The 25,514-nt window shown below is 26.9% G+C and overlaps 1 protein-coding gene and 1 long non-coding RNA gene across 4 annotated transcripts in view; both read left to right on the top strand.

The window, feature by feature from the left end:
- Nucleotides 1-25,514, top strand: part of LOC111425015 (insulin-like growth factor 1 receptor) — a 137,222-nt gene that overhangs the window by 25,087 nt on the left and 86,621 nt on the right. The gene's annotated exons all lie outside the window — the stretch shown is intronic.
- Nucleotides 3,802-5,350, top strand: LOC111425016 (uncharacterized). The gene is made up of 2 exons (XR_002707678.2): nt 3,802-3,913; nt 4,940-5,350. It is a non-coding gene; the product is annotated as an uncharacterized lncRNA (long non-coding RNA).

Below are 25,514 nucleotides of genomic sequence, written 5' to 3'. Positions count from 1 at the left end.
ATCTGTATAAGCAAAGTGACCAAGAGAAATAGCTGGAAATTATTTTGAAGTTCGTAATTCGACCGCTAGGGGGCGTAACTGCCATTGAGAAACATAAAATTGCCGCTATCTCAGAAACTTAGACGATGAGCTATAATTTTGACAACATCATTTAATAGCTTGGAAGATACCGCATCGCTTTTGTTTTGCGATATTTCTCATATCTGTCATAATAAGGGACGGGGAGGCCAATGCGTTTTCATATGTTTACATTTTAATATCTCGTGGACCATTCAACCGATTTGAATATTTTTGGTGTTGTTTGAAAGAGCATTTTATGCTCTTTTTAAAGATATTTTCAATAAGACCGTTTGCTTTAAAGCAAATATGCTAGAGGGCGTTATCTGCAGCGATTACATATTTTTGTGATTTTTGAAGAAAAGTTAAATGGAACGATAGTATTTACTTCACAGATTCTTGGTCACCTTAAAATTTGCTAAATTTTAGTGAAAACCGCATCTCGATATCGCCACCCGTTCTCGAATTATAGAAGAAAATGTTAAAAACTCGAGTGTCATCAATCGGATCCAGTGACCTCATCGATAAAAACAAATCACATAACCATGGTAACTGTAAACATGTCATTTACCAACGCAGAAGCGTATGATTGATAGAGCGTATGATGATTTATTTTCAATGTTTCGAATACGATGCAACTTCATGGCAAAAATTTGCACTGCAATTACGACAAAGAAAGACATTTTTCTCTAGAAGTGTTTTTAAGATTGACTTAGCGATTACGGAAAACTGGCAACGTGTAGCCCATTCAGACATCTCTATGAATTCTTAAAGCACATTGGTGCGCAATGTGATTCCACATAATCTGGGAACTCCGAAAACAATTGTCCACAAGATTTCTCAAGAGAATAATATCTCCACCACGTTGTTTTATATCAGGCCTTAACAGATACCGATTATGATAACAGACTGAACTATTACCATTGACTTTTAAATATGATTTGGGCAAATCCAAACCTTTTATCACAAATGCTATGGTTGCATGAAGCATATGTCCACAAGCTGATGTAAACTTGCATAATATGCATTCTTGGTTCGAGCAAAACCCACATTGCTTTCACCCCTTTATCTATTGGGTAGACTAAACGACCTGACTTTTCTAGAAAAACCAATAACCAGGGAAAATATGACAAAACACTAAATACCAGTAGAAAGCTGTCCAGGGCCGAGACTTAAGCAGCGCTTTTTTTTCGTCGAAACTAGATTAAATAAATGCATCGAGGTTTATGGAAGGCATTTCGCACATTAGTGAGTTATTTTTGCCAAAAATTTAAGTTATTCTAATTGTAAGTGTTTTGGTTTATTTTGTTTTATTATCATTGTTGATGTTTCTTTGATGCTTGGATAAAGTGTGAAGGAAGGTTCTAGATAATAACATTTTTGTTCTCTCTTATTTGTTTCCTAAGGTAACTTGATTCGATTAAGATATACGAATTTTTAATATTTTCTTTTATAATTCGTGAATGGATGGAGATATCGAGATGCGGTTTTCACTAATATTTAGCAAATTTTATGGTGATTAATGGTCTGTGAAGTAAATAGTACCGTTCCATTTAACTTTTTATCAAAAATCACAAAAATATGTAACCGCTGCAGATAACGCCCTCTAGCTTATTTGTTTTAAACCAAGCGGTCTTCCTGAAAATATCTTTTAAAAGAGTATGAAATGCTCTTTCAAACAAGACCAAAAATATTCAAATCGGTTGAATGGTCCAGGAGATATTAAAATGTAAACATTTGAAAACGCATTGGCCTCCCCCTCCCTTATTATGACAGATTGAGAAATATCGCAAAACAAAAGCGATGCGGTATTATCCAAGCTACTAAATGATGTTGTCAAAGTTATAGCTCATCGTCTAACTTTCTGAGATAGCGGGAATTTTATGTTTCTTTATGGCAGGTACGCCCCCTAGCGGTCGAATTACGAACTTCAAAATAATTTCCAGCTATTTCTCTTGTCCACTTTGCTTATAAGGATTTTTTTCCCAAACCTCTAGGCCTTACCGTTGTTGAGATACAGCCGCTTCGTACGCTTAACGGGACACCTGTATACAGGGTGGTTCAAATTCGATGTCCGAATAGGCTATCTCGGAAACTATAAGAGTTAGAAAAAAAGTAGCTTACATGTCATGATCTCGTTTTTCGAGAAACTGCTAATGCCAAAAACCTCAAAGCGCTATCGTCTTTTGTTTTTCCCCTAGAGGCTAAAATTGAAAATATCGTAAAACCAGCAAGTGCAATTATCTTGGTTGTTATTATAGGTGGAGTATTATAACTAACACATTATATGGACACTTTTTTACAGAGAATTTGATGACGTACTCAAAAAAATTTTTCTGTTTTAGATTTTGAGATTAGAATCGTCAAAGAAATTAAATTTACAGTTTCCTGTAAATTACGGTACTATAACTAAAAATTATTCTACTAAAAATTTATATAAAATTTACTTTATTTTCTAATATGTAACATCCATCTTAAAAAACAGGATTTTTAATTTGATACTTCAGAAAATTTTTAAATACAAACAAATTTTGCTGTTTATTAGAATTAAAAAAAGTAAAGTCCCTAGATTTACTAAGTACCGCGGTTTGACGCCATTTTGGCTCGAAAGTCAAGCGGGAAATTTAAAACTATATCGTTCTATTGATAACATTACGCCAAATTTCCTTTCTGTTTTTCTCGTGGTACTCTGAAGAGTCGAAAGTCCTTCTTACTGCAATTTTTGCAACCCCAAAGGCAATATTTTTGTAAATATATAGTGAGATGCAGTGACAAGCTGGCTTTATGAACCGTGGTACTTTGTAAATCTAGGGACTTTAAAAAAAAAATACTTATGAGCGCCATCTATCAATAATTTATTAAATCATTTAATAATAATATTAAATATTAATAAAAAATGTGAAATAATGCAATCTATTCCAAGTTTTGTGTAAAACAAATATAAATTAAATAGTTCAACAAATGTATTTGCCTCAAATATCAGAAATATGTTTTTTTAATTTTTAGTTATAATTTACAGGAAACTGTAATACTTTATTTTTATACAATTTTGGTCTCTAGGGGAAAAACAAAAGCGATAGCGCTTTGAGGTTTTTGGCATTAGCAGTTTCTCGAAAAACGAGATCCTGACATGTAAGCTACTTTTTTTCTAACTCTTATAGTTTCCGAGATAGCCTATTCGAACATCCAATTTGAACCACCCTGTACTATAGAGGATGATATTGTGTGGATGGACATTTCGTGATATTCGCGGGCGGCCAACGTCTTCGAAGTCGACCAGTTTTCTAGTTACAACATGCAACATTATACTCTACTAGCAATATTAAGTCTTCCATTATAAGCACTTGGTCTTCTGCCAACATATCAGGATTTCTGTAAGCAGTATACACATTTCTAACTTCTAACTTTCTGTCAGCAGTATCTAGGCTTATATTAGAAGTAAGTAGTCCATTCTAAGTGGTATCTAGTCCTTTGCTAACAATATTTAGTCTTCTATTAGCAGTATCTACCCGTCTATTAATATTATATTGTTGAATATGTAGATCCATCTTTAACCAGTGTTCCAAAATTCTTTTACTACTGGTTTTAAATAACAAATAACGCAACGTGTTATCCTGCGATCTGTTCGGTCTTCCTGCTTTAAGTAAATTAAGAAATAAATATAGTCTCATGTTGATTTTTCCTTATATGTTTTCTTTATATTTGACGATACCTCCGATGATGATCTATTATTGATCAAAACATGTCTGCAATATCTAATCCTTTAGTGAGATGGTTTTTTATGAATTATAAAACGTCAAAAAGAGTCCCTTGAGAAAGTTGTGTTGGAAAGGAGAGTTTAGGATAATTTGTCATGGTAAGATCATCGTTAATTACAATATTTGAGAATTAATCATAAATTTAAAAATTCTTTACAGCTTGTAAACTTCATTATAACCTCACGACCACCAACACTTTGTCAAATATCAACAGATTATTGAGAACGCATTAACACACATATGAAACACGTTTCCACCATAGCTCATTTGAACCAAGAGTAGTTTTTTAACAATCTTTCTCTGAGCAAGATTTATGCCTTTAGTCCACCATTATTTTCTTTTTTAGTCATACACAAAACAAGTCTTCGTCCTTTCCCCAAGTCACATATGTATATCCGTAGTAACCCTGGCAATTTGCATCTGGTTCTTTTTTCAGCAAAAAGTTGCTTTGCACATTGTGTTTCAAGTTTCAACATCCTGCTTGGGTTACCTTTTTTTGGAACTAGACTTTACTTAAAATATTATCATTCAAGTTCAATAATATCATTTTTAAATGAAGTAAAAACAAACTTTTAACATTTAATATAAATGTGCAGCTATAAATATCAATAAATCCTTTAGTGTGGGTGATTTATTAGATACTTCACGATACCCCTATAATTTTTATGGGCTATAAATTACGTTTCTACTCGTTTTCTGCAAGAAAATTAGATTTTTCCGACTTCTAACGATTAAATCTTTTTAACATTTCCCATATCGTAACCTTTCAAATTAGTTTCAACTTGTTTTTATTTCAATACGACTAAAGAGATAGAAAGTAAATAGTAATAAAAGGCGTCTGAACACAACATCGTCGCTTCTTGGAACGTTTCCAAGCAACCACAACTCCTTTGCAGTTATGCTGACTGTAAATTGTACTAGTTTTTTGTTTGAAATATAATTTGAACGCGACACGGTTAAAAGGTAATTGTAGTAGTGGAAGAGGATGCTCAAAACAACAACAAATTTAAATTCTTGGGCTCTGATTTTTATACGTTATTAATATAAGGATTATACAGATTATTTCGCACCACTTAAAAACAGGATTTTTAAACTTCTTATCAAAAAACCTTGAATTTTTATAGAACTTTCGGGATTATTTCTTGGGAATTGGCGAAGAAATATTTTAACGAGTTTCGAAAGAAAACAAATTAAAATAAACGTAAGAAATAATAAATTAGTATGTCGAATGGTATCGTGGTTACAAATGATATTGAAACGCATACAAGAACATAAATTACTTCAAGAGAGGCAGACAAAAGTACAAACTCCTACGTTCAAGTTATCTAAAGAAAAACGTTACGACGACGATGGAGGTGGATTCACGTCACAGATATACGTAACTATTTACCAATGCTATAACATTTCGGAGAAAGGATACGAAAGTAGCACAAATGCTGAAAGTACAATAAATAACACGATACTGAAACTATCAAAAAGATTCTTTGTAATTCACTTTTAATTATAATCATAGATAAATTAGAATTTCGAAAACATTTTCCTTTTAGCAGTGATTAAGCAGCAATTTAGAAAAATAAAAAATAAATCGTAAATTCTTATCCGAAACAGAGATCGAATTCGCGATTAGCAAATTAACTCGTTTGCAAGTCAATTTATATTGTGGACGGTTGAGTGGAAGTTTTTTTGGTATTCTAATGAATGTTAATAAATAGAAAAAGTATTATAAACAAAATATATTTCTCTTAATGAGTAAAGATGTAATTAATCAACTGGATTAACACAAATCTTTTTAACCTCGTTTCTTTATTCATGAAAAACAAAAAAAAAAATCGATATTTATCGTAGCTTTCGTATTCATGATGGCTGTTTACCTCAATTTAAGATTGACGTATACCCCAATTAAATGAGGACTATTAACCCCACCTGCTGACTGTGTAATTATCAGTATGATTTCAAAGTTATCTAGGTTAATCCAACAAATAAAATTTTCTAGAAAACAAAAAATTATTAGAATTGAGTTCGAAGTAAATATTTTCACCTCCACCGAGAAATACTTGGGTTTATTCAACGTTAATTAACGAGTTCCCTAGTGGTTTGAATCGTTGGATCGAGTTTGTATGCAAATAACAATATTTATTCGATTGAAGGGAACGAGCGATTTAGGTTTTCAATTTATTGCAATGTGGAAATGCAATAAAGATGATGCCAGTTGGTGGAAATGATATTTACAACCTTAATTCAATTTTTTTTTGAATAGAAGAATAAATTTACAATCGAAATTAAAGAGTAATATTTCCTTGTATTGGCTTTCGTTCTTGAGATATTTCGCTTCAAATCCATCAATGTTGGCATTTTTAGCAATAACTAAGACTTTTAAGGCGAATATCTTAAGAACGAAGATTGTTATTAAAAAAGCTTACTCTTTATTTTCGATTTAAAAATCATTTTTCTACACGATTAACTTATATTTTGTTCTTTAAAGTTGATTGTTAATAAATATCATACGAAAAAGCGAATAAAAATGTGAATTTTATGAGATTAAGTTTTATTTCAACGATTCTTAATTAATTGAGGCGACTTTTTCAGAACTTTCAAAATTATTTTCTGTTAGAAAAATAAATTTAAAACGGAAATTAAAGAGTAATATTTTCTTGTATTGGCTTTCGTTTTTGAGATATTTCGCTTTAAATCCATCAATGTTGGCATTTTTAGCAATAACTAAGACTTTTAAGGCGAATATCTCAAGAACGAAGGTTGTTATTAAAAAAGTTTACTCTTTATTTTCGATTTAAAAATTCTTTTTCTACACGACCAACTTATATTTTGTTCTTTAAAATTGATTGTTAATAAATACCATTCGAAAAAGCGAATAAAAATGTCAATTTTATGAGATTAAGTTTTATTTCAACGATTCCTAATTAATTGAGACGACTTTTTCAGAAGTTTCAAAATTATTTTCTGGTAGAAAAATAAATTTAAAATCGAAATTAAAGAATAATATTTTATCGTATTTGGTTTCGTTCTTGAGATATTCCGCTTCAAATCCATCAATGTTGGCATTTTTAGCAATAACTAAGACTTTTAAGGCGAATATCTCAAGAACGAAGATTGTTATTAAAAAAGCTTACTCTTCATTTTCGATTTAAAAATCATTTTTCTACACGATTAACTTATATTTTGTTCTTTAAAGTTAATTGTTAATAAATATCATACGAAAAAGCGAATAAAAATGTGAATTTTATGAGATTAAGTTTTATTTCAACGATTCCTAATTAATTAAGACGACTTTTTGAGAACTTTCAAAATTATTTTCTGCTAGAAAAATATATTTAAAATCGAAATTAAAGAATAATATTTTATCGTATTTGGTTTCGTTCTTGAGATATTCCGCCTCAAATCCATCAATGTTGGCGTTTTTAGCAATAACTAAGACTTTTAAGGCGAATATCTCAAGAACGAATGTTGTTATTAAAAAAGCTTACTCTTTATTTTCGATTTAGAAATCATTTTTCTACATGACCAACTTATATTTTGTTCTTTAAAGTTAATTGTTAATAAATATTATTCGAAAAAGTGAATAAAAATGTCAATTATATGAGATTAACTTTTATTTTAACGATTATTAATTAATTGAGACGACTTTTTCAGAATTTTCAAAATTATTTTCTTTTAGAAAAATAAATTTCAAATCGAAATTAAAGAATAATATTTTATCGTATTTGGTTTCGTTCTTGAGATATTCCGCTTCAAATCCATCAATGTTGGCGTTTTTAGCAACAACTAAGACTTTTAAGGCGAATATTTCAAGAACGAAGGTTGTTATTAAAAAAGTTTACTCTTTATTTTCGATTTAAAAATTCTTTTTCTACATGAGCAACTTATATTTTGTTCTTTAAAGTTAATTGTTAATAAATATTATTCGAAAAAACGAATAAAAATGTGAATTTTATGAGATTAACTTTTATTTCAACGATTCGTAATTAATTGAGATGACTTTTTCAGAACTTTCAAAATTATTTTCTGCTAGAAAAATAAATTTCAAATCGAAATTAAAGAATAATATTTTATCGTATTTGGTTTCGTTGTTGAGATATTCCGCTTCAAATCCATCAATGTTGGCGTTTTTAGCAACAACTAAGACTTTTAAGGTGAATATCTCAAGAACGAAGGTTGTTATTAAAAAAGTTTACTCTTCATTTTCGATTTAAAAATCATTTTTCTACACGATTAACTTATATTTTGTTCTTTAAAGTTAATTGTTAATAAATATTATTCGAAAAAGCGAATAAAAATGTGAATTTTATGAGATTAACTTTTATTTCAACGATTCATAATTAATTGAGACGACTTTTTCAGAACTTTCAAAATTATTTTCTGCTAGAAAAATAAATTTAAAATCGAAATTAAAGAATAATATTTTATCGTATTTGGTTTCGTTCTTGAGATATTCCGCTTCAAATCCATCAATGTTGGCATTTTTAGCAATAACTAAGACTTTTAAGGCGAATATCTCAAGAACGAAGATTGTTATTAAAAAAGCTTACTCTTCATTTTCGATTTAAAAATCATTTTTCTACACGATTAACTTATATTTTGTTCTTTAAAGTTAATTGTTAATAAATATCATACGAAAAAGCGAATAAAAATGTGAATTTTATGAGATTAAGTTTTATTTCAACGATTCCTAATTAATTAAGACGACTTTTTGAGAACTTTCAAAATTATTTTCTGCTAGAAAAATAAATTTAAAATCGAAATTAAAGAATAATATTTTATCGTATTTGGTTTCGTTCTTGAGATATTCCGCCTCAAATCCATCAATGTTGGCGTTTTTAGCAACAACTAAGACTTTTAAGGCGAATATCTCAAGAACGAAGGTTGTTATTAAAAAAGTTTACTCTTTATTTTCAATTTAAAAATTCTTTTTCTACACGACTAACTTATATTTTGTTCTTTAAAATTGATTATTAATAAATATCATACGAAAAAGCGAATAAAAATGTGAATTTTATGAGATTAACTTTTATTTCAACGATTCGTAATTAATTGAGACGATATTTTCAGAACTTTCAAAATTATTTTCTGCTAGAAAAATAAATTTAAAATCGAAATTAAAGAATAATATTTTATCGTATTTGGTTTCGTTCTTGAGATATTCCGCTTCAAATCCATCAATGTTGGCATTTTTAGCAATAACTAAGACTTTTAAGGCGAATATCTCAAGAACGAAGATTGTTATTAAAAAAGCTTACTCTTCATTTTCGATTTAAAAATCATTTTTCTACACGATTAACTTATATTTTGTTCTTTAAAGTTAATTGTTAATAAATATCATACGAAAAAGCGAATAAAAATGTGAATTTTATGAGATTAAGTTTTATTTCAACAATTCCTAATTAACTAAGACGACTTTTTGAGAACTTTCAAAATTATTTTCTGCTAGAAAAATAAATTTAAAATCGAAATTAAAAAATAATATTTTATCGTATTTGGTTTCGTTCTTGAGATATTCCGCTTCAAATCCATCAATGTTGGCGTTTTTAGCAACAACTAAGACTTTTAAGGCGAATATCTCAAGAACGAAGGTTGTTATTAAAAAAGTTTACTCTTCATTTTCGATTTAAAAATCATTTTTCTATACGATTAACTTATATTTTGTTCTTTAAAGTTAATTGTTAATAAATATCATACGAAAAAGCGAATAAAAATGTGAATTTTATGAGATTAACTTTTATTTCAACGATTCGTAATTAATTGAGACGATATTTTCAGAACTTTCAAAATTATTTTCTGGTAGAAAAATAAATTTAAAATCGAAATTAAAGAATAATATTTTATCGTATTTGGTTTCGTTCTTGAGATATTCCGCCTCAAATCCATCAATGTTGGCGTTTTTAGCAACAACTAAGACTTTTAAGGCGAATATCTCAAGAACGAAGGTTGTTATTAAAAAAGTTTACTCTTTATTTTCGATTTAAAAATCATTTTTCTACACGACCAACTTATATTTTGTTCTTTAAAGTTGATTGTTAATAAATACCATTCGAAAAAGCGAATAAAAACGTGAATTTTATGAGATTAACTTTTATTTCAACGATTCGTAATTAATTGAGACAACATTTTCAGAACTTTCAAAATTATTTTCTGCTGGAAAAATAAATTTCAAATCGAAATTAAAGAATAATATTTTATCGTATTTGGTTTCGTTCTTGAGATATTCCGCTTCAAATCCATCAATGTTGGCATTTTTAGCAATAACTAAGACTTTTAAGGCGAATATCTCAAGAACGAAGATTGTTATTAAAAAAGCTTACTCTTCATTTTCGATTTAAAAATCATTTTTCTACACGATTAACTTATATTTTGTTCTTTAAAGTTAATTGTTAATAAATATCATACGAAAAAGCGAATAAAAATGTGAATTTTATGAGATTAAGTTTTATTTCAACAATTCCTAATTAACTAAGACGACTTTTTGAGAACTTTCAAAATTATTTTCTGCTAGAAAAATAAATTTAAAATCGAAATTAAAAAATAATATTTTATCGTATTTGGTTTCGTTCTTGAGATATTCCGCTTCAAATCCATCAATGTTGGCGTTTTTAGCAACAACTAAGACTTTTAAGGCGAATATCTCAAGAACGAAGGTTGTTATTAAAAAAGTTTACTCTTCATTTTCGATTTAAAAATCATTTTTCTACACGATTAACTTATATTTTGTTCTTTAAAGTTAATTGTTAATAAATATCATACGAAAAAGCGAATAAAAATGTGAATTTTATGAGATTAAGTTTTATTTCAACGATTCCTAATTAATTAAGACGACTTTTTGAGAACTTTCAAAATTATTTTCTGCTAGAAAAATAAATTTAAAATCGAAATTAAAGAATAATATTTTATCGTATTTGGTTTCGTTCTTGAGATATTCCGCCTCAAATCCATCAATGTTGGCGTTTTTAGCAACAACTAAGACTTTTAAGGCGAATATCTCAAGAACGAAGATTGTTATTAAAAAAGCTTACTCTTCATTTTCGATTTAAAAATCATTTTTCTACACGATTAACTTATATTTTGTTCTTTAAAGTTAATTGTTAATAAATATCATACGAAAAAGCGAATAAAAATGTGAATTTTATGAGATTAAGTTTTATTTCAACGATTCCTAATTAATTAAGACGACTTTTTGAGAACTTTCAAAATTATTTTCTGCTAGAAAAATAAATTTAAAATCGAAATTAAAGAATAATATTTTATCGTATTTGTTTTCGTTCTTGAGATATTCCGCTTCAAATCCATCAATGTTGGCGTTTTTAGCAATAACTAATACTTTTAAGGCGAATATCTCAAGAACGAAGATTGTTATTAAAAAAGCTTCCTCTTTATTTTCGATTTAAAAATCATTTTTCTACATGACCAACTTATATTTTGTTCTGTAAAGTTGATTGTTAATAAATATCGTTCGAAATAGCGAATAAAAATATGAATTTTATGAGATTAACTTTTATTTCAACGATTCGTGATTAATTGAGACGACATTTTCAGAACTTTCAAAATTATTTTCTGGTAGAAAAATAAATTTCAAATCGAAATTAAAGAATAATATTTTATCGTATTTGGTTTCGTTCTTGAGATATTCCGCTTCAAATCCATCAATGTTGGCATTTTTAGCAATAACTAAGACTTTTAAGGCGAATATCTCAAGAACGATGGTTGTTATTAAAAAAGCTTACTCTTCATTTTCGATTTAAAAATCATTTTTCTACACGATTAACTTATATTTTGTTCTTTATAGTTGATTGTTAATAAATACCATTCGAAAAAGCGAATAAAAATGTGCATTTTATGAGATTAAGTTGTATTTCAACGATTCTTAATTAATTGAGGCGACTTTTTCAGAACTTTCAAAATTATTTTCTGGTAGAAAAATAAATTTAAAATCGAAATTAAAGAATAATATTTTATCGTATTTGGTTTCGTTTTTGAGATATTTCGCTTCAAATCCATCAATGTTGGCGTTTTTAGCAACAACTAAGACTTTTAAGGCGAATATCTCAAGAACGAAGGTTGTTATTAAAAAAGTTTACTCTTTATTTTCGATTAAAAAATTCTTTTTCTACACGACTAACTTATATTTTGGTCTTTAAAATTGATTGTTAATAAATATCATACGAAAAAGCGAATAAAAATGTGAATTTTATGAGATTAACTTTTATTTCAACGATTCATAATTAATTGAGACGACTTTTTCAGAACTTTCAAAATTATTTTCTGCTAGAAAAATAAATTTAAAATCGAAATTAAAGAATAATATTTTATCGTATTTGGTTTCGTTCTTGAGATATTCCGCTTCAAATCCATCAATGTTGGCATTTTTAGCAATAACTAAGACTTTTAAGGCGAATATCTCAAGAACGAAGGTTGTTATTAAAAAAGTTTACTCTTCATTTTTGATTTAAAAATCCTTTTTACACACGACCAACTTATATTTTGTTCTTTAAAGTTAATTGTTAATAAATATTATTCGAAAAAGCGAATAAAAATGTAAATTTTATGAGATTAACTTTTATTTCAACGATTCGTAATTAATTGAGACGACATTTTCAGAACTTTCAAAATTATTTTCTGCTAGAAAAATAAATTTCAAATCGAAATTAAAGAATAATATTTTATCGTATTTGGTTTCGTTCTTGAGATATTCCGCTTCAAATCCATCAATGTTGGCGTTTTTAGCAACAACTAAGACTTTTAAGGCGAATATCTCAAGAACGAAGATTGTTATTAAAAAAGCTTACTCTTTATTTTCGATTTAAAAATCATTTTTCTACACGATTAACTTATATTTTGTACTTTAAAGTTGATTGTTAATAAATATTATTCGAAAAAGCGAATAAAAATGTGAATTTTATGAGATTAACTTTTATTTCAACGATTCGTAATTAATTGAGACGACATTTTCAGAACTTTCAAAATTATTTTCTGGTAGAAAAATAAATTTCAAATCGAAATTAAAGAATAATATTTTATCCTATTTGGTTTCGTTCTTGAGATATTCCGCTTCAAATCCATCAATGTTGGCGTTTTTAGCAACAACTAAGACTTTTAAGGCGAATATCTCAAGAACGAAGGTTGTTATTAAAAAAGTTTACTCTTTATTTTCGATTTAAAAATTCTTTTTCTACATGAGCAACTTATATTTTGTTCTTTAAAGTTAATTGTTAATAAATATTATTCGAAAAAGCGAATAAAAATGTGAATTTTATGAGATTAAGTTTTATTTCAACGATTCTTAATTAATTGAGGCAACTTTTTGAGAACTTTCAAAATTATTTTCTGGTAGAAAAATAAATTTAAAATCGAAATTAAAGAATAATATTTTATCGTATTTGGTTTCGTTCTTGAGATATTTCGCTTCAAATCCATCAATGTTGGTATTTTTAGCAATAACTAATACTTTTAAGGCGAGTATCTCAAGAACGAAGGTTGTTATTAAAAAAGTTTACTCTTTATTTTCGATTTAAAAATCATTTTTCTACACGACCAACTTATATTTTTTTCTTTAAAGTTGATTGTTAATAAACATCTATTAGTTTAGATTTTTTTCTTACCCCCTCTTAATTAGTTCTGATGATGTTTTCATAACGTTTAATATCTTTTTCAGGTATAAAATTAAATTTAAAATCGAAAATAAAGAGTAACATTTTCTCCTATTACATTTCGTTCTTGAGATATTCCGCTTTAAACTAGCCAATATTGAAATTTTTTGTAAAAACTAAAACTTTTATGGCAAATATCTCGAGAACGAAGGTTGATATAAAAAAATGTTACTCTTCCTTTTCGATTTAAAATGCATTTTTCTATACGATTATGTTTTACGTTTATCGTTAAATATGTTTATTAATCAACATTACAAGATAAACCCGATAAAATGTGACATTTATTAGCTGAGTTTTCAAGTAAATAAATAAATTTAATTTATATCAAATAAATATTTTCCTTAGACCATTTAAGTGAATTAAAAACGCCCTTTCTGTTTGAACTATGGCGTCGAATTTAACCTTGAAAACTTCAAGCTCCCATTGACAAGTATGTTTATTAAGAGAGAACCTTGAAAACTGAAAAACTCCTTCTTCTTAAACCCGGTTTATAATTAAACACGTGTATCTATTTTTCAGCAGCTTGTTAGCGTGACATAAAGTTAAGAGATCAACTTTTATTAAATCACGGTTATTTTTTAAGCTGGACGTTTTTTACGTAGTCGAAATCTTACTGATTTAAAGAATAATGGCATCATTTATTTTTGTTTCTTCACACGGTGTGGTGGCATTGGGCCAGAATATATAATCGTATTGTACACACAAGATGTCCTAAATTTTTATATTTATCTTTAATTTTATAAGCTTTCCTCTACCTTAACACATTTTTTATTATTTACTTGTAAATATGATAATATTTATTTACGATTCGAATACGTTACGTTTAATTTACGATAAGATATTACAAGATGTAGTAAAATTCAATGACGTTCATAAACAATGGATCATTTAAAGCTGTTGACGATTTATTTTCGATTTGCTGACGTTTTTCTCCATTAAAACAATGGATATTATTTAACTAATATCTTGTGGGTGGTTTCGAAAACAACATGCGTTTATTCAGTACTTGCTTAATTATTTATGAGTTATTTTGATTATAAGTTTGCAATGTAAACATTCCTAATCCCTACCTCGGAACTGGATACATACGGTAAAGGTAGATTTTGATGAAGTTTACTCCAACTGATTGTAAATGGCATTTCAACGAGATGTTGGGGCTTATTGTGATGGATCTAATTGAATCGTGGAGCTTTGCCACGTACAAATTTTGATCAACAACAACAAGTTTCTACCAATTTCAATTGAAATACAACATCTAACGTGAATCCTCTTACAAACTTAACATCAGCTTATTAATAGTACTAAAACTTTTACTTTCTAGAAGAATCCTCAAGCGATTACGTCCAGCTAAAGTTTACACTGAACGTAAATAAACGAAATTATGTGGTTACTTTGTTTTCATTAGTGTAGTTTATTTAAGTTTCTAATCTAATACTTAATAAACTAAGATGTGACATTCTTTGATCAAATATCTCCGTTAATTTCAAAGTCATAACATACAACTCACGGCATGTTTCCTCTACGTTAAACACACGTTTCGTCACTGGACATATTCGAGATTTATTGCAGCGACCGCTCATAAGGTTATTTATTAAGCTGCAAGTGTAACACAAGAAGTTTCGTAAGAATTGTGCTTTAAACTTGTTATCTTAAACCTAGAAAAGTGAAAGATTTATTTGATTTCTTTTGACAATAAAATGAAATTCAAGGTTATTGAACCTTCAACAAAAAACAAGAATTAATATCGTATTTCGTTTAAAATAAATGATCGTCTCTGTTAAAATAATCGTTACAAAGTGAATGTTAACTGAGAAGAGGCTATACGGCATGCTGTGTGGTATAAATTAACGTGACATGGCAATCATTTAAAATTTAAACCAACTTTTTTGTATAATTCGTACAGATGGTGTTCTAAATTTCGAACTCGAGACGAAGATTTCAGAAAAGTGTATAATTAAGTCAGTGTATTAACGAAGACGAATAATTAACTATATCTCGAGAACCAGTTGAGATATCAACTTGAAATAAGAAACGTTTTAAAGCAAATTTAGTTAATATTTAATGTGTAGAAAATCGTTTTTTAATTTCTATAAATTTTAAAGATATGATTTTTATAGTACATCTATGAGTATTTATTTATTACATCTAGATATAGAGGGTAAACTTTAAAGAGTTATATCTCAAAAGGTAATTGAGATATCAAGGTGAGATAAGAAACATTTTAAAGTAAATTTAATCTAGATTTAGGTTACCGAAAATAATTTCTTCGATTCTATAAACCTCGATGATATGATTTTTTAATTTTAACTCTGTTGTGTAATTAAAGAAATTGGTAAAGATACAATTTAAATAAGTCGTATCTCAAAAACCAATTGAGATATCAACATGAAATAAGAAACATTTTAAAGTAAATTTAATCTAGATTTAGGTTACCGAAAATGATTTCTTCGATTCTATAAATCTCGATGATATGATTTTTTAATTTTAACTCTGTATTGTAATTGAAGAAATTGATAAAAATACAAATTAAATGAGTCATATCTCAAAAACCAATTGAGATATCAACTTGAAATAAGAAACATTTTAAAGTAAATTTAATCTAGATTTAGGTTACCGAAAATGATTTCTTCGATTCTATAAATCTCGATGATATGATTTTTTAATTTTAACTCTGTTGTGTAATTAAAGAAATTGGTAAAGATACAATTTAAATAAGTCGTATCTCAAAAACTAATTGAGATATCAATATGAAGTAAGAAACATTTTAAAGTAGATTTAATCTAGATTCAACTCAACGAAAATAATTTCTTCGTTTCTATAAATTTGGATGATATGATTTTTTAATTTTAGCTCTGTAGTGTAATTAAAGAAATTGGTAAAGATACAATTTAAATAAGGCGTATCTCAAAAACTAATTGAGATATCAATATGAAATAAGAAACATTTTAAAGTAAATTTAATCTAGATTTAGTTTACCGAAAATGATGTCTTCGATTCTATAAATCTCGATGATATGATTTTTTAATTTTAACTCTTTTCTGTAATTAAAGAAATTGGTAAAGATACAATTTAAATAAGTCGTATCTCAAAAACCAATTGAGATATCAACATGAAATAAGAAACATTTTAAAGTAAATTTAATCTAGATTTAGGTTACCGAAAATAATTTCTTCGTTTCTATAAATCTGGATGATATGATTTTTTAATTTTAGCTCTGTAGTGTAATTAAAGAAATTGGTAAAGATACAATTTAAATAAGGCGTATCTCAAAAACCAATTGAGATATCAACATGAAATAAGAAACATTTTAAAGTAAATTTAATCTAGATTTAGGTTGCCGAAAATGATTTCTTCGATTCTATAAATCTGGATGATATGATTTTTTAATTTTAGCTCTGTAGTGTAATTAAAGAAATTGGTAAAGATACAATTTAAATAAGGCGTATCTCAAAAACCAATTGAGATATCAACATGAAATAAGAAACATTTTAAAATAAATTTAATCTATATTTAGGTTACCGAAAATGATTTCTTCGTTTCTATAAATCTGGATGATATGATTTTTTAATTTTAGCTCTGTAGTGTAATTAAAGAAATTGGTAAAGATATAATTTAAATAAGGCGTATCTCAAAAACCAATTGAGATATCAACATGAAATAAGAAACATTTGAAAGTAAATTTAATCTAGATTTAGGTTGCCGAAAATGATTTCTTCGATTCTATAAATCTCGATGATATGATTTTTTAATTTTAACTCTGTTGTGTAATTAATGAAATTGGTAAAGATACAATTTAAATAAGTCGTATCTCAAAAACCAATTGAGATATCAACATGAAATAAGAAACATTTTAAAGTAAATTTAATCTAGATTTAGGTTACCGAAAATAATTTCTTCGTTTCTATAAATCTCGATGATATGATTTTTTAATTTTAACTCTGTTGTGTAATTAAAGAAATTGGTAAAGATACAATTTAAATAAGTCGTATCTCAAAAACCAATTGAGATATCAACATGAAATAAGAAACATTTTAAAGTAAATTTAATCTAGATTTAGGTTACCGAAAATGATTTCTTCGATTCTATAAATCTCGATGATATGATTTTTTAATTTTAACTCTGTTGTGTAATTAAAGAAATTGGTAAAGATACAATTTAAATAAGTCGTGTTTCAAAAACCAATTGAGATATCAACATGAAATAAGAAACGTTTTAAAGTAAATTTAATCTAGATTTAGGTTACCGAAAATGATTTCTTCGATTCTATAAAGCTCGATGATATGATTTTTTAATTTTAACTCTGTAGTGGAATTAAAGAAATTGGTAAAGAAACAATTTAAATAAGTCGTATCTCAAAAACCAATTGAGATAACAACATGAAATAAGAAACATTTTAAAGTAAATTTAATCTAGATTTAGGTTGCCGAAAATGATTTCTTCGATTCTATAAATATCGATGATATGATTTTTTAATTTTAACTCTGTTCTGTAATTAAAGAAATTGGTAAAGAAACAATTTAAAAAGTCGTATCTCAAAAACCAATTGAGATATCAACATGAAATAAGAAACATTTTAAAGTAAATTTAATCTAGATTTAGGTTGCCGAAAATGATTTCTTCGATTCTATAAATATCGATGATATGATTTTTTAATTTTAACTCTTTTCTGTAATTAAAGAAATTGGTAAAGATACAATTTAAATAAGTCGTATCTCAAAAACCAATTGAGATATCAACATGAAATAAGATACATTTTAAAGTAAATTTAATCTAGATTTAGGTTACCGAAAATGATTTCTTCGATTCTATAAATATCGATGATATGATTTTTTAATTTTAACTCTGTTGGGTAATTAAAGAAATTGGTAAAGATACAATTTAAATAAGTCGTATCTCAAAAACTGATTGAGATATCAACATGAAGTAAGAAACATTTTAAAGTAGATTTAATCTAGATTTAGGTTACCGAAAATAATTTCTTCGATTCTATAAATCTCGATGATATGATTTTTTAATTTTAACTCTGTATTGTAATTGAAGAAATTGATAAAAATACAAATTAAATGAGTCATATTTCAAAAACCAATTGAGATATCAACATGAAATAAGAAACATTTTAAAGTAAATTTAATCTAGATTTAGGTTGCCGAAAATGATTTCTTCGATTCTATAAATCTCGATGATATGATTTTTTAATTTTAACATTGTATTGTAATTAAAGAAATTGGTAAAAATAATTAAATGAGTCATATCTCAAAAACCAATTGAGATATCAACATGAAATAAGAAACATTTTAAAGTAAATTTAATCTAGATTTAGATTACCGAAACTGATTTCTTCGATTCTATAAATCTCGATGATATGATTTTTTAATTTTAACTCTGTTGTATAATTAAAGAAATTGGTAAAGAAACAATTTAAATAAGTCGTATCTCAAAAACTGATTGAGATATCAACATGAAGTAAGAAACATTTTAAAGTAGATTTAATCTAGATTCAACTCAACGAAAATAATTTCTTCGTTTCTATAAATCTCGATGATATGATTTTTTAATTTTAGCTCTGTATTGTAATTAAAGAAATTGGTAAAGATACAATTTAAATAAGTCGTATCTCAAAAACCAATTGAGATATCAACATGAAATAAGAAACATTTTAAAGTAAATTTAATCTAGATTTAGATTACCGAAAATAATTTCTTCGTTTCTAAAAATCTGGATGATACGATTTTTAAAAATTTATTACGTTGCGATTATAATTAATAAATATAAACAATAATATCTCAAAAAGTAATTGAGATATTAAGATGAACTAAAAAACGTTTTAAAGTAAACTGAATTAACTTTACCTGTTGAAAATCACTTCTTTATTCATATAATTTAAACGATGTTATTTTTAAAAACCCGACTTCATATGTTGTACAGAATGTTTAATCTTCAAATATCTATTATTAAGAGTACCGATGGCATCAACCTCATTTAAAAGCGATATATCTTTAATTTTTTACATTGTTATACACCCATTATTAAGTGTTTTTCTCCATGTAATGTTTTTGGGTACGCTTAACTTTTTCGCTCGTTTTTTCTTAAAACCTTTTTCGACGTGCCTTCGACCTTAATTTCAATCACGCCCTCAACTTTTGTTGCAAGTAAAAAAGGTACTTTAACATCTTCGTTCGATCGAAAAAAACATTTTTTTTTCGCCATAAATCAAAGTTTTAACCTGTAGCTTCGTTTTTATTATTTTATTCCAAAAATACGGATTCCTTATTATTCCCTGCTTAAAGATTTTGTGTGCACAAAACTTGAAATTCTCTCTTTGAAAACGAAAGGAATAAAAATATAAAAACACAATACAGTTGTTGTTCGAAGGTGTTAACAATTTTATTACCAGACGATGATAGTTTAACACGAGGTCGTGGAATGTAAACTTAAATCCCATGGTCAGCTTTTTTTAGTTTTTACGACGATATTTATGTAGAATGATATTCGCAGTTAGACTTTTATGTAATTATGTAAGAAAAAATGTTATTTGGTCATCATAGATGAGACCATATAACTTTTGTACTCGTAAAAACTTTTTACAACCAACAGAATTAGAGTTAAAGTCTTTTCATCAAAATGAATGATGTGAACGACCGAAAAAGAAAAAGTTCAATCAAAAATCTAATTATCTCCGGCTTTATTCTTTACAAATTTTTTTGTTTATTTCATCGAATGAAAATGCAAAGCTTTTAACTGAATAGCAATTTTAATTAATTCATCATTCGTTTAATTCTGCATTTTAAGCTCGGCTTAACAATGCTGAAATATAATAGGGTTTTAAATTTGTTATTGTTTCTTGTAATATATCGTGCTGAAAAGATTTATAGTTGTTACGCAATATAAAAATAATTGCGATTTTTTTATTTCTCGTGTCGTTTGCGCTGCTTTATAAATTTATTACTGTTAGCTTTATGGTTTTGTTGGATAAGTTTCAAGAATTTATTTAATCTTTTTCCTCATTCCCAACCTAAATAGTGTTTTGATCACACATTTTTATTCAAAACCTCGCTAACAAGTTGAATATGAAGATGGTTCTTCACGGCTTGAACTCATTTACATTTAACATTAATTAGTTAATAAATCATAGAGGCTAATTATAAAAAATAAAATCACTTAATTTGCACTATCAGCTATGTATAGAATGTGAGCACTAATTACATGTAAATCTATGGATGGATCGTTATCGGCAATTTAAAAGCAAATTGAGGTACATTCAATCAAACTCGAAGTCAATTGATAGGTTCAATTCAAGCTTTATTCGCACAAAAAATTATTTCATTTAATATCGAATTAAAGTAATAAATAACATATATGGGGATAAAGTTTGAGTAAGTGAAGATTTCCTAGGAAACGTTCCAAACATGCAATTACATCCTTGAACTTTAAATTTAGAACGATTTTGTGGCCCTACGTGACCTGCATATAAATTTTCCTGGAAATTATTCAGCTTCATAAACCAACTATAAAAGATTACGAATAATTAAAAACCTCAATAAATAGTTTAAACCCCTTTTTATTACTTTATCTTAAAACCTATTTAACGAACAAAATGGGTAATTTCAATCGAATCTATTTTTATTTACACATAGTGTGTTTGCGACACTTTCAATGTGGTATTGATTAAAAAGAAATGAGCATGAATATTTTATAAATTGCATGTTATACACGAATCGAATGAATTCCCTGACATATTAAACGGAACGATGATGAAAAAAGTGCAACAAAATTATTCCCGATGCGGCGAGCAATTACGGAAGATATAACGAGATTTCAATCAATCTCGCTGAAATATAAAAATAAATAGTTTATGTATAAAGTGTTTTCTATGAAATTTCTACAAATTATTTAGGTAACTCTTTAAAAATCTGGGAAAAATCGATTTCTTATTAAATTTTTATGAAACTACCATAACTTATAAACAACACTATGTACTTTTTAATAAAGTAATCAGTTTTTGAATATTCCCATTAGTTCTTGAGATATAAGTCTCTAAATTGATCAATTTTTTAAATTCATCAGATTTTCACGATTATCTTTAAAACAGTCTGAGAAATCGACTTGTTTGTTTGGATTTATGAATCTATCACAACTTGTAAATAAAACTATGTACTTTCTAATAAAACAATCAGTTTTTGAAAATTCCAATTAGTTCTTGAGATATAAACCTTTGCACTTAATCATTTTTATTAATTTTGAAACTTAACACATTTTCTTGGTTATCTTTAAAAATCGGTAAAAAATTGATGTCTTATTTGATTCTTATGAAACTACCATAACTTGTAAATAAAACTATGTACTTTTTAATAGAGTAATCAGTTTTTGAATATTCCCATTAGTTTTTGAAATATAAGTCTCTAAATTGACTCATTATTGATCAATTTCTTAAATTCAACAGATTTTCCCGGTTATTTTTAAAACAGTGTGCAAAATCGACTTCTATGTTTGGAGTTATGAAACTACCACAGCTTGTAGAGAAAACTATGTACTTTTTAATAAAGCAATCAGTTTTTAAAAATTCCAATTAGTTCTTGAGATATAAACCTTTGCACTTAATCATTTTTATTAATTTTGAAAGTTAACACATTTTCTTAGTTATCTTTAAAAATCTGGGAAAAATTGATTTCTTATTTGATTCTTATGAAACTACCATAACTTGTAAATAAAACTATGTACTTTTTCATAGAGTAATCCGTTTTTGAATATTCCCATTAGTTGTTGAGATTTCAGTCTCTAAATTGAATCATTATTGATCAATTTCTTAAATCCAAGAAATTTTCACGGTTATTTTTAAAACAGTCTGCAAAATCGACTTCTATGTTTGGAGTTATGAAACTACCACAGCTTGTAAAGAAAACGATGTACTTTTTAATAAAGCAATCAGTTTTTGAAAATTCCAATTAGTTCTTGAGATATAAACCTTTGCACTTAATCATTTTTATTAATTTTGAAAGTTAATACATTTTCTTGGTTATCTTTAAAAATCTGGGAAAAATTGATTTCTTATTCGATTCTTATGAAACTACCATAACTTGTAAACAAAACTATGTACTTTTTAATAGAGTAATCCGTTTTTGAATATTCCCATTAGTTGTTGAGATTTCAGTCTCTAAATGGAATCATTATTGATCAATTTCTTAAATTCAAGAAATTTTCACGGTTATTTTTAAAACAGTCTGCAAAATCGACTTCTATGTTTGGAGTTATGAAACTACCACAGCTTGTAGAGAAAACTGTGTACTTTTTAATAAAGCAATCAGTTTTTAAAAATTCCAATTAGTTCTTGAGATATAAACCTTTGCACTTAATCATTTTTATTAATTTTGAAAGTTAACACATTTTCTTGGTTATCTTTAAAAATCTGGGAAAAATTGATTTCTTATTCGATTCTTATAAAACTACCATAACTTGTAAATAAAACTATGTACTTTTTAATAGAGTAATCAGTTTTTGAATATTCCCATTAGTTTTTGAAATATAAGTCTCTAAATTGACTCATTATTGATCAATTTCTTAAATTCAACAGATTTTCACGGTTATTTTTAAAACAGTGTGCAAAATCGACTTCTATGTTTGGAGTTATAAAACTACCACAGCTTGCAGAGAAAACTATGTACTTTTTAATAAAGCAATCAGTTTTAAAAAATTCCAATTAGTTCTTGAGATATAAACCTTTGCACTTAATCATTGTTATTAATTTCGAAAGTTAACACATTTTCTTGGTTATCTTTAAAAATCTGGGAAAAATTGATTTCTTATTCGATTCTTATGAAACTACCATAACTTGTAAATAAAACTATGTACTTTTTAATAGAGTAATCAGTTTTTGAATATTCCCATTAGTTTTTGAAATATAAGTCTCTAAATTGACTCATTATTGATCAATTTCTTAAATTCAACAGATTTTCACGGTTATTTTTAAAACAGTGTGCAAAATCGACTTCTATGTTTGGAGTTATAAAACTACCACAGCTTGCAGAGAAAACTATGTACTTTTTAATAAAGCAATCAGTTTTAAAAAATTCCAATTAGTTCTTGAGATATAAACCTTTGCACTTAATCATTGTTATTAATTTCGAAAGTTAACACATTTTCTTGGTTATCTTTAAAAATCTGGGAAAAATTGATTTCTTATTCGATTCTTATAAAACTACCATAACTTGTAAATAAAACTATGTACTTTTTAATAGAGTAATCAGTTTTTGAATATTCCCATTAGTTTTTGAAATATAAGTCTCTAAATTGACTCATTATTCTATTCTTCTTAAATCCAAGAAATTTTCACGGTTTTTTTTAAAACAGTCTGCAAAATCGACTTCTATGTTTGGAGTTATGAAACTATCACAGCTTGTAAATAAAACTATGTACTTTCTAATAAAGCAATCAGTTTTTGAAAATTCCAATTAGTTCTTGAGATATAAACCTTTGCACTTAATCATTTTTATTAATTTTGAAAGTTAACATATTTTCTTGGTTATCTTTAAAAATCTGGGAAAAATTGATTTCTTATTCGATTCTTATGAAACTACCATAACTTGTAAATAAAACTATGTACTTTTTAATAGAGTAATCCGTTTTTGAATATTCCCATTAGTTGTTGAGATTTCAGTCTCTAAATGGAATCATTATTGATCAATTTCTTAAATTCAAGAAATTTTCACGGTTATTTTTAAAACAGTCTGCAAAATCGACTTCTATGTTTGGAGTTATGAAACTACCACAGCTTGTAGAGAAAACTGTGTACTTTTTAATAAAGCAATCAGTTTTTAAAAATTCCAATTAGTTCTTGAGATATAAACCTTTGCACTTAATCATTTTTATTAATTTTGAAAGTTAACACATTTTCTTGGTTATCTTTAAAAATCTGGGAAAAATTGATTTCTTATTCGATTCTTATAAAACTACCATAACTTGTAAATAAAACTATGTACTTTTTAATAGAGTAATCAGTTTTTGAATATTCCCATTAGTTTTTGAAATATAAGTCTCTAAATTGACTCATTATTGATCAATTTCTTAAATTCAACAGATTTTCACGGTTATTTTTAAAACAGTGTGCAAAATCGACTTCTATGTTTGGAGTTATAAAACTACCACAGCTTGCAGAGAAAACTATGTACTTTTTAATAAAGCAATCAGTTTTAAAAAATTCCAATTAGTTCTTGAGATATAAACCTTTGCACTTAATCATTGTTATTAATTTCGAAAGTTAACACATTTTCTTGGTTATCTTTAAAAATCTGGGAAAAATTGATTTCTTATTCGATTCTTATGAAACTACCATAACTTGTAAATAAAACTATGTACTTTTTAATAGAGTAATCAGTTTTTGAATATTCCCATTAGTTTTTGAAATATAAGTCTCTAAATTGACTCATTATTGATCAATTTCTTAAATTCAACAGATTTTCACGGTTATTTTTAAAACAGTGTGCAAAATCGACTTCTATGTTTGGAGTTATAAAACTACCACAGCTTGCAGAGAAAACTATGTACTTTTTAATAAAGCAATCAGTTTTAAAAAATTCCAATTAGTTCTTGAGATATAAACCTTTGCACTTAATCATTGTTATTAATTTCGAAAGTTAACACATTTTCTTGGTTATCTTTAAAAATCTGGGAAAAATTGATTTCTTATTCGATTCTTATAAAACTACCATAACTTGTAAATAAAACTATGTACTTTTTAATAGAGTAATCAGTTTTTGAATATTCCCATTAGTTTTTGAAATATAAGTCTCTAAATTGACTCATTATTCTATTCTTCTTAAATCCAAGAAATTTTCACGGTTTTTTTTAAAACAGTCTGCAAAATCGACTTCTATGTTTGGAGTTATGAAACTATCACAGCTTGTAAATAAAACTATGTACTTTCTAATAAAGCAATCAGTTTTTGAAAATTCCAATTAGTTCTTGAGATATAAACCTTTGCACTTAATCATTTTTATTAATTTTGAAAGTTAACATATTTTCTTGGTTATCTTTAAAAATCTGGGAAAAATTG

This window comes from Onthophagus taurus, chromosome 11 (assembly GCF_036711975.1).
Source record: "Onthophagus taurus isolate NC chromosome 11, IU_Otau_3.0, whole genome shotgun sequence".
In the NCBI taxonomy this organism is placed as follows: domain Eukaryota; kingdom Metazoa; phylum Arthropoda; class Insecta; order Coleoptera; family Scarabaeidae; genus Onthophagus; species Onthophagus taurus.
Note: the sequence above shows the minus strand (reverse complement) of the source record. Positions and strands in the feature narration are given on the sequence as shown.